Here is a 6,981-nt window from a genome sequence, read left to right on the forward strand (position 1 = left end):
AAGCCAGGACAACATATCACAGTCACTGGAAACACCAGAGACACAGCCCCGCTCACCGGACAAATTATCCCTCTCTCCAGCATCTCCACTTCTAAGCTTCTCACAGAAAATGGAGGAATTGGTGTATGCTGGGACTAAACTCTCCCACTCATTCGCTGCAAGCCCGCAGATATCAACAAAAAAATGGCGGGCCCCCCAACCACCAAAGGCTGTGGGCCCTGCTCCTGTGAGAGCTCTCCGACCGCTGCCACAACGCCAGGGCGCAAACCCTCCATCTGCTGTAGGTGAACCAAAAACAACTGATAGCAGCTCTCAGTGATATGTGTCGGGTCCCCACTATAATAGCAGCAACATTCACAAATGTTTACAGAACAAGTGGGAACCCAGTGTGCCTGTAGCTTTCTACATTTCAGTTTTATCTTGTGATAGAAAGTCTAAGGCCTTTTCAAGCCGAAGGGCAAACTCATCTAATTTGTGGCCTATTATGCATCAAACTAAGATTGATGTAAACACACAAAGCACTGCCATCAAGCTAGCATTTTTAAACATTCGCTCAATAAAAAATAAATCATTTCTAATCAAAGCCTTTATAACCACAAACAATCTGGATTTTATGTTTCTAAACGAAACATGGCTAGAAGACAGCTGCAGTGCAACTGTCCTCAATGAAGCAGCCCCTCCTATCTTTACTTTCATGAGTGTCTGCAGGACCGTTAGGAGAGGTGGAGGTGTAGCTGCTCTATTAAAGATGTCTATCAATGCAAGCAAGTGTCATATGGTCAGTACTTGTCTTGTGAATATCTAGGGATTGTGCTGAAAGGTGCTTCGCGCATTCTGTTTATCATTATTTACAGGCCTCCAAAATACTCTCCAGCCTTTGTTGAAGAGGTCACAGAAATGTTATCAGTGATTTCCTTAGAGTTTGACTGTTTTGCTGTTGCAGGGGATTTTAATATTCACATAGATAATGCAGAAAACAAAACTAGAAAAGAAATGATAACGGTTCTAAACTCTTTTGACCTGATTCAGCATGTAAATGGACCCACACACAAAGGTGGACATTTACATTTACATTTACATTTAGTCATTTAGCAGACGCTTTTATCCAAAGCGACTTACAAATGAGGAAATGGAAGCAATCAAAAACAACAAAAGAGCAATGATATATAAGTGCTATAACAAGTCTCAGTTAGCCTAAACACAGTATACATAGCAAGGGCTTTTAAATAATATAATAAATAAAAAGAAAACAGATAGAATAGAAAAAGAATAGAGCAAGCTAGTGTTAGAGGTCTTTTTTATAATTGTATAATAAATTAAAAAAGAAAATAGATAGAATAAAAAAAAATTAGAAAGGTAGTTAGATTTTTTTTTTTTTTTTTTTTTTTAAATAGAATTAGAATAGTGAGTGAAAAAGTTAAAGGGGTCAAATAAAGATGGAAGAGATGTGTTTTAAGCCGATTCTTGAAGATGGCTAAGGACTCAGCTGCTCGGATTGAGTTGGGCAGGTCATTCCACCAGGAGGGAACATTTAATTTTAAAGTCCGTAAAAGTGACTTTGTGCTTCTTTGGGATGGCACAATCAAGCGATGTTCACTTGCAGAACGTAAGCTTCTAGAGGGCACAAAAGTCTGAAGTAATGAATTTAGGTAAAGGGGTGCAGAGCCAGTGGTGGTTTTGTATGCAATCAAAAGATGCTAACAGTTTAGGGGAAGGAAGCGAAGATGAAACCATTGCAGATAGCCGGGAGGGTGAGAGTGAGCGTAGGTTACGTCGAAAGATGACATGTCGAGGGGTAAGTGATGTGTCAGGAACCATGTTGAGGTTAAGAGTGAGGAGGAAGTGATCTGAGGTGTGCAGTGGAGTAACCAGTACATAATCAGTGGAGTAGTGTCATGTGTAAATAAGGTCCAGTTGGTTGCCTGATTTGTGAGTAGCAGTAGTTGACACTCGGTTGAGATCAAAAGAGGCAAGCAGAGTGTGGAAGTCAGCAGATAGAGGTTTATCTAGGTGGATGTTGAAATCTCCAAGCACAACTAGGGGAGTACCATCCTCAGGAAAGGTTGAGAGCAGCACACATCTAATTCATCCAAAAAGTTACCTAGTGGTCCTGGGGGTCGATAGACAACTACAAAATGTATTTTAAGAGGGTAGGTAACAGTAACTGAAACAGATCCAAAAAAACTATTAATAAACAAAAATCAAAAAGGATTAAATTTCCAATCATTAGAGATGAGCAGACCAGTACCTCCACCTCTTCCAGTCAAACGGGGGGAGTGGGAAAATGAGAAATTATTGGAGAGGGCTGCAGGTGTAGCAGTGTCCTCTGGTTTAATCCAGGGTCTCTGTCAGGGCCATGAGATTAAGCTTTGAATGACTAATAATAGAAGTAATGAAATCGGCTTTGTTTACAGCAGACTGGCAATTACAGAGACCAATAGAAAAAGATAGTGTATTAGCAGACATAGGCCGAGTGTGCAGGTTGTTAGGATTGCGCTGCCTACATTGTGTGATGCGTGGTTTGCGAGTGGTAGTGATAGTAGGGATCTGGAAACACATAGTAATAATTGGTTATAAAAACTGAAATAGAAGTGAAACAAGTTGAAGTAAAACGGAAATTGAATTCAGCTGAACACACTTTACTGTTTATCACAACAAAGGTCTAAGCAAGTGCACGACACTGACAACGTATGTGGACACACTCTAGATTTAATCATCAGTAGGGGTCTTAACATTTCATCCATTGTTATTAAGGACGTAGCACTATTTGATCACTTGTGTATTTTCTTTGATATATTGATCTCTGCTACCACTGAATCTAGATCTGTCTCTGTCAGAAGGAGATGCATTAATGAGAACACTAGTGTGCTGTTCACGGAGGCTATATCTTTAACACCAAGCATTTCTGCAGACTCTGTTGATATTCTTCTTGATTACTTTAACTCAAAAGCTAAGAATGTTATTGATGATATTGCTCCAATAATAGTCAGTAAGAAAACGAACAGACATAAATCAGTTTGGAGAAGATCAACAGCAGTTCAGACTATGAAAAGGCAAAGCAGAAAAGCCGAGCCGATGTGGCGGAAGACGAAACTTGAAATTCACTATAGCATCTATAAAGACAGCCTTCATGCTTTTAATGTGAAACTAGCCACAGCTAGACAGAATTTCTTCTCAAACCTTATAAACAGTAACTTAAACAACACTCACAATCTTTTTGCCACTGTTGAGAGACTGACAAACCCCCCAAGTCAGATTCCCAGTGAAATACTCTCAGACAGCAAATGCAATGAGTTTGCTTCCTTCTTTTCTGAGAAGATCATCATTACCAGGAAGGCGATTAGCACAACCTCAAGCAATGCAGAGGTCAGACTAGATACTATGTCTATTTTTGAAGCAATTGATATCAAAATTTTGGAAGAAATAGTGCAGCACCTAAAATCTTCAACCTGCTATCTTGACACACTTCCCACATATTTTTTCAAAAGTGTGCTTAACCGTTTAGAAGCAGATCTCTTAGAAGTGATGAATGCCTCACTTCTTTCTGGGACATTTCCAAACTCCCTGAAAACTGCAGTTGTTAAGCCTCTCCTGAAAAAGCGCAATCTTGATAACACCATTTTGAGCAATTATAGACCAATATCTAATCTTCCTTTTATAGGCAAAATTATAGAAAAGGTAGTTTTTAATCAGCTGAACAAATAAAATCAAATGGATACCTGGACAATTTTCAATCTGGTTTCCAAACGCATCACAGCACAGAGACAGCACTCATTAAGATAATAAATGATATTCACTTAAATTCTGAATCTGGCAAAATATCAGTGCTGGTATTGCTATCTCAGTACTGCGTTTGACACTGTCGATCATAACATACTACTAGAGAGACTGGAAAACTGGGTCGGGCTTTCTGGGATGGTACTCAAATGGTTCAGGTCATACTTAGAAGGGAGAGGCTATTATGTGAGTCTAGGAGAGCATAAGTCTAAGTGGACGTCCATGACATGCGGAGTCCCACAAGGCTCAATTCTTGCACCACTCTTGTTTAGCCTGTATATTCTCCTACTTAGTCAAATAATGAGAAAGAACCAAATTGCCTATCACAGCTATGCTGATGATACACAGATTTACTTAGCCTTATCGCCAAATGACTACAGCCCCATTGACTCCCTCTGACAATGTGTTGATGAAATTAATAGTTGGATGTGCCAGAACTTTCTTCAGTTAAACAAAGAAAAAAATGCTGCTGCCAGGATTCTGACTAGAACCAGAAAATCTGAGCATATCACACCTGTCCTCAGGTCCTTACACTGGCTTCCAGTTACATTTAGGATTGATTTTAAAGTACTTTTACTCGTTTATAAATCACTCAATGACCTAGGACCAAAATATATTGCAGATATGCTCACTGAATATAAACCTAACAGACCACTCAGATCATTAGGATCGAGTCAGTTAGAAATACCAAGGGTTCACACAAAACAAGGGGAATCCCTTAGTTACTATGCCACCCGCAGTTGGAATCAGCTTCCAGAAGAGATCAGATGTGCTAAAACATTAGTCACATTTAAATCGAGACTCAAAACTTATCTGTTTAATTGTGCATTTATTGAATGAGCACTGTGCTACGTCCGAACTGATTGCACTGTATTTTACGTATTCACTGTATTTTATGTAGAATCATTTTCTATTTTTAACTGTTTTAAATTAATTTTAAATAAGTCAATTTTTTAAAATTGCTTGTTTTATTTTTGTTACTATTTTCTTCATGATTATTTTACTTTCTTTTATGTAAAGCACTTTAATTTCCTTTGTTGTACAAAATGTGCTATATAAATAAACTTGCCTTGCCTTGCTATCTCAGCACACAAAAGATAACAGTACGCGGCCACTCAGAGTTACTTTTTCTTCCGTCTAATATCTCAATATCGCATCCTTTCAGTGCAGGAATCCACTTGGAAAGATTATCTCTGAGAAAGCAGGCTGTATCAGAGCCTTCAACCCTTCTGGCAACCCCACCAGTTGCACGTTATTTCTCCTGCTCCTATCCTCCATGTTCGTCACTTTATAGGTAAGTTGTTCTAGCTGTTTTCTCAGGTTCGTGACTGTTCTCCTATCCTAGTGATGGATTTTTTTCTTTATTGGCAATTGCTCAATCACTCTTTTTCGACTGTCCTTGACCACTGAAGTACTCATGATGGAGTAGATAGAAAGTGGTTTGAAATTTACTATCAGGATTGTAGAATATTTGACAAAGTGAGCAGAGCGAAGGACCGTGTGTGCACAGCCGTCGAAGGGTCACAAGATCTCAGCACACAATCTTCTTAATATCTGTTCAGTCAATAAATTGGCTACACATTCTTCTGTTTAGAAATTATTTACCTTACTTTTCTTTTTCTTTTTTCAGATGCTAAACAAGGAAAGGAACTGTCCAAACACAAGGCCGGATTTATCGCAATTAACTGAGTCTCAGAGTTGCACAGAGTCTTGATGCCTTGATGTTGCTTGGTGCTTTCACTAATAACGCTGTTGAAGGATATGGAAGTTATCAATTAAAATATTAAATTTCCCTATCTGTCGGTCACTAGAAGTTCTGTTGTGATGACATTAGGTGTCTTACTTGGGAGCCCCAATACCCAATCCTAGTTTAAGAGAAAAGGCCAATGAAAACTGTCGAGTGGATTTTGCATGCCGAGCCACTCACCCATATGTATGGGTATATAAAACGGTGGAGTACATTCACTAATTCAGATTTTTGCTTCGGAGCTGAGTGTTGTATGATGTTGTTGAAATGCAAGGCCATTTCACCTCATGAAAAGAAAGTCTCCTTCCGGGCTGAACTTACAGATCTTCCTTTCTTCTTGGGGGTGGATGAAGAAGTCACAAATTCATGTAATGTCTCCTTTATGGCCCGAAGCCAATTGTCGACTTCCTCTGTCCTCACTTACCCTTAATGGAGGGGTGGCTAGGGGGTACATTGACGTTCCTCAGGCAGACAGAGCAATTGTGGTGCACCTGTGCCCTCAAAACGTTGCCGCCTGGAGGAATCGTCCGTGCCCCCCACCCAAGGCCTGTAAGCTGATACCAGCTCTGGCTGCCAAAGCTTACACAAGAAGAAGAAGAAGAAGAAGAAGAAGAAGAAGAAGAAAGGTAGCCCCGCAAAAGGTAGAGATGAGTCAAATAAGACACCAAGATTATGGACAGATGAAGAAGACTTAACATGAACCCCATCAATTTCACAGGACAGTCGATCTTTTTGATGTAACACAGCCAATTATTAGAATTTCCGTTTTGTTATTATTTAGTTTTAGGAAATTCAAAGACATCCATTGCTTGATATCCCTGATGCATGCATTAAGTGAGTCAGGCAATGATGGCCTATCAGAGCTGGTGGTTAGGTAAATCTGAATGTCATCACCATAGCAATGAAACTGAAGTCCATGCATGCGTATGATGTCACCAATTGGATATATATAAATCATAAACAGAAGTGGGCCAAGAACTGAACCTTGAGGAACACCCTGTGAGACTGGAGAAGTGACAGATTTATACCCTTGTATGGTGATATAATATTTCTCACTGTCGCTGATGTAGGAAATGAGCCAGGAAAGAGCTGAACCAGTGATACCGATATCAGAAAGACGAGAGATGAGTATTTCATGGCAAACTGTGTCAAATGAAGAGCTTAGTTCTAGAAGAATCAAGATGTACAGGTGCTGGTCATATAATTAGGATATCATCAAAAGGTTTTTTTATTTCACTAATTCCATTCAGAAAGTGAAACTTGTATATTATATTCATTCATTACACACAGACTGATATATTTCAAATATTTATTTCTTTTAATTCTAATGTTTATAACTGACAACTAAGGAAAATCCCAAATTCGGTATCTCAGAAAATTAGAATATTGTGAAAAGGTTCAGTATTGAAGACACCTGGTGCCACACTCTAATCAGCTAATTAACTCAAAACACCTGT

The sequence above is a fragment of the Cyprinus carpio genome, chromosome A14, assembly GCF_018340385.1.
Source record: "Cyprinus carpio isolate SPL01 chromosome A14, ASM1834038v1, whole genome shotgun sequence".
NCBI lineage: Eukaryota > Metazoa > Chordata > Actinopteri > Cypriniformes > Cyprinidae > Cyprinus > Cyprinus carpio.